Below are 9,053 nucleotides of genomic sequence, written 5' to 3'. Positions count from 1 at the left end.
TTCCCTCTACTGCAGCTTTCAAAAAAGAAGTGAAATCTCTTCTCATGGCTAAATGCACCTGAGCCTGGTTTACTGATAATATACTTTTCAAAGTATCTTCGATGTGGAACCTTAGAATGCCTACTGCCCACCCAGATATCCCAGATGGTTTAACTACATGATACGCGTTATTTTGGGACCGTTATGTTATTTACCATATACCAATGTACCTGCGTGATTATGTCTACACTATCATTGACTTGCATTGAACCTCATGTTATTTACATCTACTAGGTAACTAAGACACTTCCCTGTAAAGTGCTATGATACCCGCAAGGGTCTTGTTCGCGCTGTATAAAACTCTCAAAATAAATAAAATAAAATAAATGTGTGGCCTTTATTACGTGGGAATGAGCGCAAAAGCTATCAAAAGAAGAATAATGGAGCATCTGAGCAACATTAGTTGCAGAAGCAGCACTACAAAAATGTGCAATCTGTTTTGTGACTCCAACTACTCTCCAGATGACCTCGGTGGACGATTTTGGAAGTAAATAAATCATGGATCCCTGTTAACCTTTTCAGAAGGGAGCTACAGTGAATTTTCTGCCTCTCTACCAACAGCTAATGTCTGAACCATGAAATCCCATGGTGGGAGGTGTAATTCCCCAGCCAGTCCCCTGTGACATTAGATAGTCCCTTACCATGAATGTATTGACATTTTCTTCATATATGTGATCTGATTTACCATGTCACCACTGACACAATTCTTCGTTTCAATCACTAGAGGGTATCTTTGCCTAGGAAAAAGCAGACCAGTCAGGTCGCTAGAAGGACAGGTGAGAGGAACTCTAGCAAGGAGTGTAGGTTGGACATTCTAGAGGGGAGAATTCCTCCTTGTTAAATAAGTGCCCTCATACACCAGCGGTTGTCATGCTTCATCATCGGGCGTTGCTCCTCATGGGGGTGGCGCTGCTGTCCCCCACGGGCCCCGCGAGAGGGCTCTTTGTCAGAGATCTTTTCGAGGAACGCCACAGTGGTGAGTGCAGGTGTGTGGGGTGGTGCAAGTGAGTTAAAAATATCACACTAGTACCCTGAAAAAACTTTATTGTGGGCTGTGTGTGATATGGTCAAAAACTGGAGCCAAGAGGAGTACCCTTGGCAAGGTAGTCAGAGTTGGGAGTATTTTCCTTCTGCGTATCTTAGTGCTAGTGGTGATAAAGACTGATGGTATCCGGTCAACATGCTTCACGCCTCTAGTGGTCCCTAGTAGATCCAGTGGCGTTTCTTCAGGACCGTGCAAAGTGTGAGAAGTGAAATACAGGGGTCTGAGATGGCGACACTCATTACACCCTGTAAAGATACCTATATTTATCTGAGTGATCCGTGGCGGGCCCGCGCGACCCTTTTGTGGACTGAAGTGTTGTATGACTGCTGTTTCTATGTACTTGCACCTATGTTTTGACGTTTTTTGGGTTAGCTTGTTGGGGGGTCCTGTTGGGAGAAAAAAATGGTGCTGATAGACATATCCTTTCCATAGGCCGCTGCAGCGGGTGGTTGACCGCTGCTTCTTTAGGGGCGGCTTCACTGATCTTCGCTATCTTTCAATTGTCTGCGACACTGTGAGAAAAGTAAGACCGTTTCCTCGCTGAAGTCGCACTGCACACGCTACAGATTTCATTGTATTTCATGTTTATCTCTGCATGATTAACCCGGTCGGATGTCGGCCTCTGGTTTGTTTCTTTGCAATTTTTGTATGCCCTAATTAGTAGCGGCCTGCCTCCGGGTTGTTGGCGTGACGCAGTGTGAATCTTCTTTTTCATCTGTTTAAAATAAATGTCTTGCAATAAAAAAAAAAATAAAAAAAAAAAAAAAAAAAAGATACCTATATTTAGGTGAGGTCAGGGGGACTCTGTACCCGAACGGATACAAACACCTTAGTTGCAAAATCCAACCTAAGAGAGGAGAAAAAAGGAGAAAGAGAAAGCAACACTTGTCCATGAAAATTATCTTATTCGGTAGCGTAATATAGATCATGCATGTTTCTAATTATACACTGCATCAGTATTTAAGGATTTCTTGATTTAAAGTGGAGTTTGCCCATCTCAGCTCGGGAGTGTTTTTTAACTTAAAAGACGCGTGCTGGCTTACACACAGTACACATGCCCGGAACTGGCTGTGAAGTGATCTGACACACTGCTCATCTGTGCCAATGTTGGTGTGACAGGCAGTGAGTGACAGACACGCCCACGCACGCGGAGTTAAGGAGTTTCTACCCGGGTGTGGCAAGTAAGCCATGATCAGTAGTGATGCTTCTTAAAAAGGCATGCTCGATGGAGCAAAAAAAAGTTTCAAAAGTGGTGGATCTGTGATACTAATGTAATAAAGCAAGCACAAGGAGATGACGGACGGAGCGCTGAAACTTTTCAGACACTCCTCCCCAGTCACAGATCTGGGTTGAATCCATCATCGTTCATTAGCTCACTTCGCCACCCCAGTTCAGACACAGCTATATGTAAATCGGTCTTGACCCTGTGCCTCATGGGAAGAGTCCAGCCCGAACTACCAAGCCATGTCTTCCCTGGACCGGAAACAAGCATCCTGGGACCGGTTTTGGGCTAACAGCCCTCATCAGGCAGGCTAGCTTGAATCCAGTGGCACAGTGAGCAAGGGACCCACATATAGGCATACCCTGCCAATTTACGGCAAACAAAGCAAACACAGGCCTAGCCTGCAGCCGCGATGGCCGCCTAGACTCTCGGCTCCGCCGACCTTCGCATTTTACTTAATTATCCTGTCCTTCATCCTGCATTTCAACCCGGCGAGTGACCGGGGGAAACGATCCTGAACACAATGGTGTGTTCCCTGTCTCATTTCGACTGGTAGCGGCGGCGAGGCATCCTTGCTTCTTTCCCGGCTCTTCGTGGGATCGACACCGAGTCTTTGTTTGTGGGGACGGCCGGACGCGGCCACAACAACAGCGGCCACAGCAGAGGAGGCGGAGTCGTTCGACCGGCGGGAGACTGTCGCGCTGTGCCTCTCACTGCAGCGCCCCATCCCGCTCAGCGATTTTGCGTGCTTGGATACATTGTGCCCGGGGAGAATACATCGTATCCTTCCCGGCTTGGAAGTGGCCCGGACAGTTTCTTTGTTGCGCCTGTTTTGTGGCGGTCGCCATTTTCTGCATCGCACATTGAGTGCCCGGCATTGGAGTCCTCAGATTGCGACTGTGGGTCCGGATGCTCGCTGGAATCAAATCAGCTGGTGCTGCAATGAGATCGGTTGCCCCTACGTCTCTGGCCCGGCGGTGCTTAGCGATTCATCGGAGTGGTTCGTGGTCGGTGAGTGAAAATGGCAACCTGTTTCCAGAGCGGCTAAACGCCCGTGAGCCTTGGGTGACGGACACTGCTGCATCCTCTTTTTCTGAGCCACCGCCGGGGATCTGTGATGTTTTGGGTGCTTTGGAGGCTGTAAGAACTGCTTTTTGCGACAATGCCCGTGATCTGAGAAGCAGGCTCGACGTTATTTCTCCTGGTGGCCGTGATGGCCCCCAAGTGCTGCACACTACGCCACACTCTACATCAGACCACAGTAAACTGCCTACCCAGGTGCATATGGAGGCATTGGCTGATCGCGCTCCTGATTCAGCTGAAGTGATTACCGCAGTGGCTCGTAAGATGTCTGGTGTTCATGGTTTCATGCAATGGTCGGTGCATCGTCGTTGGACGCCATGTTTGCCGTCTTCTTTGTGTTCAGGTGGCGTGACTCTTCACCCCTTCCAGGAGCTGGTGTTCTCACTCTGGCCAGCTGCTTTCGATGGATGGTTGCCTTGTTTTGATCCTCTTTGTACTACTCTCGGCCAAGCAGCGATGGTTTTCGTGGACTTTGGCGGACGGCCCCCCATTCTGTTTTGGCCATCCCGGGCGCCTCTATCATCCGTGGCGCCGGCTGGACTTTTGGACTCCATTGACCAACTTGATCGCAGGGGGCAAGGTTGAGGACGTTTCTTGGATCGCTACTGCTTGTATTGCTGAGACTAAGTGGGATGAGCGGGACATTGCTTGAATTGTCTGTTGGTGTTCTATCGGTTGCGGAGTCCGGGGGTGGGCGGCCGAGATTATATTTCTGATGGCCCTCCTCCTCCATTGTTTTTTATGTCTTCCTTTTTCCTTTCCTTTTTCTCTTCTCTGAGTCTATATTTCGGGACTCGGTTTTTGGGCGACAGGCACACTGCTAGGGGGGGTAGGCCGTAGCCTCTGCATGCGTGCTGGGTGGGGGGTTTGGGGGTGGGTCTTTTGTTTTGTCTTGGTTCTATGGGCCTTCTTTTTCTCCTTTCTCTTTTGACTCTCCTTATTCTTTCCTTTTTCCTTTGGGTCAGTCTGGTGGTTAGGTGTAGCGCTGTTTCTTGTTTCTGCTGTTGGTCTCTCCACTAACGTTAGTCAAGATGTTCCACGATCATGGGGTGGGGACTGACCAGTATGTATTGTACTGTTTGTTATTATCCTCAAGTTCTTCTGATGATCCTCTAATTATTGCTTAGTTTGTTGCTAATCCGCTGGGATCATTGCCCGCCATGTGTTATCTATGAAGTGACTGCGTCTGATCCTTCTTACCTATAACTTTAAAAAAATTAACCTCATTTATCCTGTACTCAGTGGTCCCCCCTTTTTCCAGTATGTGATGTTTCAGATAGTAATGCTCCTCGTCTCGGGGACTGCTGACCTGTTTTGATTTTGCCTATGGTGCTACTACTTGATTTCGCGGCCGGCCTGAATGGTTGTGGGCCCGTACCTGTAAGCTTCTGTTGCACAATAAAGGTTTAAAAAAAAAAAGAAAAAAAAGAAAAAGCAAAGCAAACACAAGGAGTTGATGGACGGAGCGCTGAAACTTTTCAGACACTCACCCCAGTCATAGATCTAGGTTAAATCCATCATCGTTCTGTAGCTCACTTCGCCACCCCAGTTCAGACACAGCTATATGCAAATTAGTCTTGACCCTGTGCCTCATGGGAACAGTCCAGCCCGAACTGCCAAGCCATGTCTTCCTTGGACTGGAAATAAGCATCCTGGGACCGGTTTCAGGCTAACAGCCCTCATCAGCCAGGCTAGCTTGAATCCAGTGGCAAAGTGAGCAGGGGACCCATGTCTGGGCATACCCTGCCACCTTAGGGCGAACAAAGCAAACACAAGGAGGTGACGGACGGAGCGCTGAAACTTTTCAGACACGTAATAGACACACAACACAAAGACACACACACACACACACACACTGATACCCCTACCCAAAAAGTCCTTAGGGAAAGCTTCATCGGCGTTTAGTGCGATATAGAGAAGTAGACCTGGAAATAATATAGTATAATCGCAATCAGTATATTAATGTGGGTTTCTTAAGTGGGGGACAGAAACACCTCTTTTGTGTCAATAGCAGGATGAAAATATTCAAATTACTTCCAACGAAACAAGCTTTTTACCTGCCCTCCGCTGCTCAATCGCCGGTGGGAGTTAGGAACACTGCTTACGCCTTTCCCCACACCCAACTCCGCGCATCAACTCCAGAGTACAGAGTGACGTGGGGGAGTAGCACGTGTCGCGGCACTCGCGTTTGGAAAGCATGGCGGCCACATTGGGTGTATTGCGAGTAGTACGGAGTGACATAGGGGAATAGCGAGTGTTGCGGCGCTTGCATTTGGAAAGTGTGGCAGCCATATTGGGTGTATCGCAGACAGAGAAGGCAGGACATGAGAGAGAGAGTGTAAATGGATACATATGGTCAGGGTAATCATACTGTTAAGCATGGGTGCAAAACTGTAGAAAGCACTCCGGACAGGGGAGATAGTTATCCCCAGTGTGAGGTAAAATTGGTCATTGCCTGACATGAGTTAAATGGCAGGTATAAGTGAAAGGTAGCCTATAACAATGGGACCAGATTAATAAGTAAATACATGACAATAGTCCACTTTGTACACAGCTAAAGGGTCAGTGGGCTAGTTAATAAATTCGGCCCATGGTATATCATCGTTGAGGCCTTGTGTGTTGGACTGAAGTCAGAACACCCAACGATGCTCTTGCGTAAATAGGGTCCTTGTTGACCAGTTGGGGTTGGAGTCGAAGATAGTCCATCGAAGACTCAATTGTGTGCTGTGTGCCTCAGAGAAGTGACTAAGCATTCTAGCATTGGTTTTCCTGCAACTGATCATGCTCCGGTGTTCACTCATCCGTACCTTCACAGGTCTTGTGGTCATGCCCACATAGCGGAGATTGCAGGGACATGTGATCAGATACACACAGTTTTTTGTATCGCAGATAGTGTATCGTTTCGGATGAAATGGCCTCTCCAATCCTAGGTCTATATGTTTGGTAGCACTGGCGAGATGGCATACCGAACATATCCCACATGGCTAATGTCTCTCAAGTGGTGGTAAGGCCAAGAGGGTGGGTTGTGTAGTTTGTTGAGTGCTTGGGCGGGTATGTTCCAGTAGGTCCCTCATATTCTTAGTACGTATGAATGTAAATAGGGGAGTCGGCCCTGGAGTGAACTCGCATGTCTGAAGGATACTCTAATGTTTTTTATTGGCCCTCAGTACTTTATTGGAAGAGGGGGTGAATGTTGTCACACACGTAAGGGTGTCCGTGGGTGTCCTGTCCCTACTCTCCAGAAGGCATTCTCTGTGGTTGTTTTTGGCCCTCTTGTAAGCATGGTGAATCGCCTTATGTGGGTAGTGGCGATCCACTAAGTACGATTTTAAGGTGGTTGCCTGCTCTTCGTATTCAGCTACGGTGTTACAGTTCCTGGGTAAGCGGAGGAACTGGCTCACTGGGATGTTATCCCTGAGGGCTTGTGGGTGGTGGCTGTCGTATAGCAGAAGGCTATTTCTGTCTTTAGGTTTCCTGTAATTGGTGGTAAAGATTTCACCGTCTCCGATTGAGATAGACAAGTCAAGGAAAGGGATTGAGGTCCCAGACCATATGCTGGGGAATTTCAGATGTGGTTCACAGAAGGATGCGCATTGGTCTCTGTCGCCACTCCAAAAAACCAAGATGTTGTATATATAGCGACGCCTTTAGTATGTTCTGAAATGGGTTACTCTTGTGTAGGTTCTACTTGCTCTGTCTCAAATGAGGCCATATATATACAGGCCAGACTGGGAGCAAAAGTGCTCTCCACGCTGGTACCTTGTACCCAATGGTAGCTCTGATTCAGGAAAGCAAAGAAGTTCTCTTTGAGGGCTATGGATGCACATTCAAGAATGAAGTTGATCAGGGTGTTGAATGGTCATGAGTCTTTTTCGTGAAGGATCGTTTCCATGACTTTGAGGGTAGCGTCCTGGGAGAAGTTAGTGTACAGCGCCTTCACGTCCAAGGTCATCAGGAGATCAATTTTGTCAGGTGTCGGAAAAGCCTGTATCAAGTTCAAGACATCAGTCATATCTCTGAGATAGGTAGGGGTCTGCATCACAATAGGCCACCTTGGTCGAGGGTCCCATGCTTTATGAATTTTAGGGAGGGTGTAGTATTATGGGTTCCTCTGTTGATCATTGTTCAGGAATCCAGCTTCTTGTGTGGTAATCCACCCTTCTGTCTCTGCTTCAGACATTAAACTCCTGATCTTGGTGGTAAGGGGCTCAGTGGGGTCAACCTCAATGGGAAGATAGTAACGGGTATTAGCCAGTTGTTGTTGGCATTCATTGGTATAAGTGGTGACGTCCTGGATCACTATGGCACCACCTTTGTCAGCTTGTTTGCTCACGATGGTCGCGTCTTCCATAATCCCCTTGAGCAGGTCCCTTTCCTGTTTAGATAGGTTGTAGAATGGTCGGTCATTGGTCAGAGTGGAGACTTCTTTTAGGATAGCCTGTTCAATGGTGAGTATCTGGTATGGAGTCATAGCTGCAGGAGGCATAAAATGCGACTTTTTCCTTAATCCTGTGCCCTCTTCTGGAGTGTAGGGCTTATTCTGAAAATAAGCCTGTAGCCTGATTTTATGAAAAAATGGATGCAGCTCCTGTTGGGGCTGGAAAGAGTCTTCTTGCGGTGTCGGGAAAAATCCTAAGCCCTTTTCCAAAAGGGTTGTTTCCCTTTCGTCCAGTTGACATAAAGAGAAGTTCACTATAAGTAGTTTTGACCTGTCATCCTGCTCCTCAGTGTCATCTAGGCATCTGGCTCCTGCCAGTGCGCGTTCTTGTTCGTGCCTCTTCTCCTGCCTCTTCCTCTGCCCCGCCCTCTGTTGAAAAAAGGGTTGTTAAGAAATTGTTGGTACAGTTGGCCTGGTTGTGGATGGCCAGGTGGTATGCTCCACATTGGATGGTGGTCTCATCTATTGCCACGGGAACATGTGGGGGTGGCTAAGGATGTGTGGGAAAGTTGTGGACGAGAGGAGGGAGTTGGTTACTCTGGTTGCCCCTTGGTCTAGTAGAGTAGTTCATCCTTCGTAGCTCAAGTCACTACTCATGGATCCGGATCTCCTCAAGAGGGTGCTGGTGCTTTCATCAGAAGATGTGTCATTTGTCTGAAACAGGTAATCTTCTTTGAAGTAGTGGTATATCTTTTCCTGGTCAAGGCCTCTCACATCTTTTTGTAGTTTGGTAATCTGTTGCTTCGTGAGGTACTCCTTGTGTTCACTCATTTCTTCATTAATCGCGGCTAGGCGAGATTTAAAGGTTGTGCTGGTAATGCCTGTTCTGCCAGTATGGTTTGAATGAGTAGGGCGTCTGAGAGGCGTTTGGCTGTATTAACTCTAAGATACTCTGCCATTATGTACCCGTGGAGAGCTGTTTTAATTTGTTGCTTTCTGAGAGCTGTAAGTGCCTTCCAATACTCTGTCTTACTCCCTGTAACTATGTTGCCCTCAGCCGTCAGTAATGATGATGCCCCCAAAATCTCATTTACGGTATCGTTGGCAAAGCAGAGACCTGAATTATCCATCCTACTGTGTGTTAACTCTAAGCTGGTACTGAAAAAATCTGAGGAGTGTTAGGGTTTCGCCTAGTAATAAATGTTACTGCGTGGAGTGAAGTACTGTGTTGTGTGCTCAGTAGGGTAAACCAATAGGGACACCCTGTTATGGAGTCTCACACACCA

This window comes from Lissotriton helveticus, chromosome 5_1 (assembly GCF_964261635.1).
Source record: "Lissotriton helveticus chromosome 5_1, aLisHel1.1, whole genome shotgun sequence".
Taxonomy (NCBI): Eukaryota; Metazoa; Chordata; class Amphibia; order Caudata; family Salamandridae; genus Lissotriton; species Lissotriton helveticus.
Note: the sequence above shows the minus strand (reverse complement) of the source record.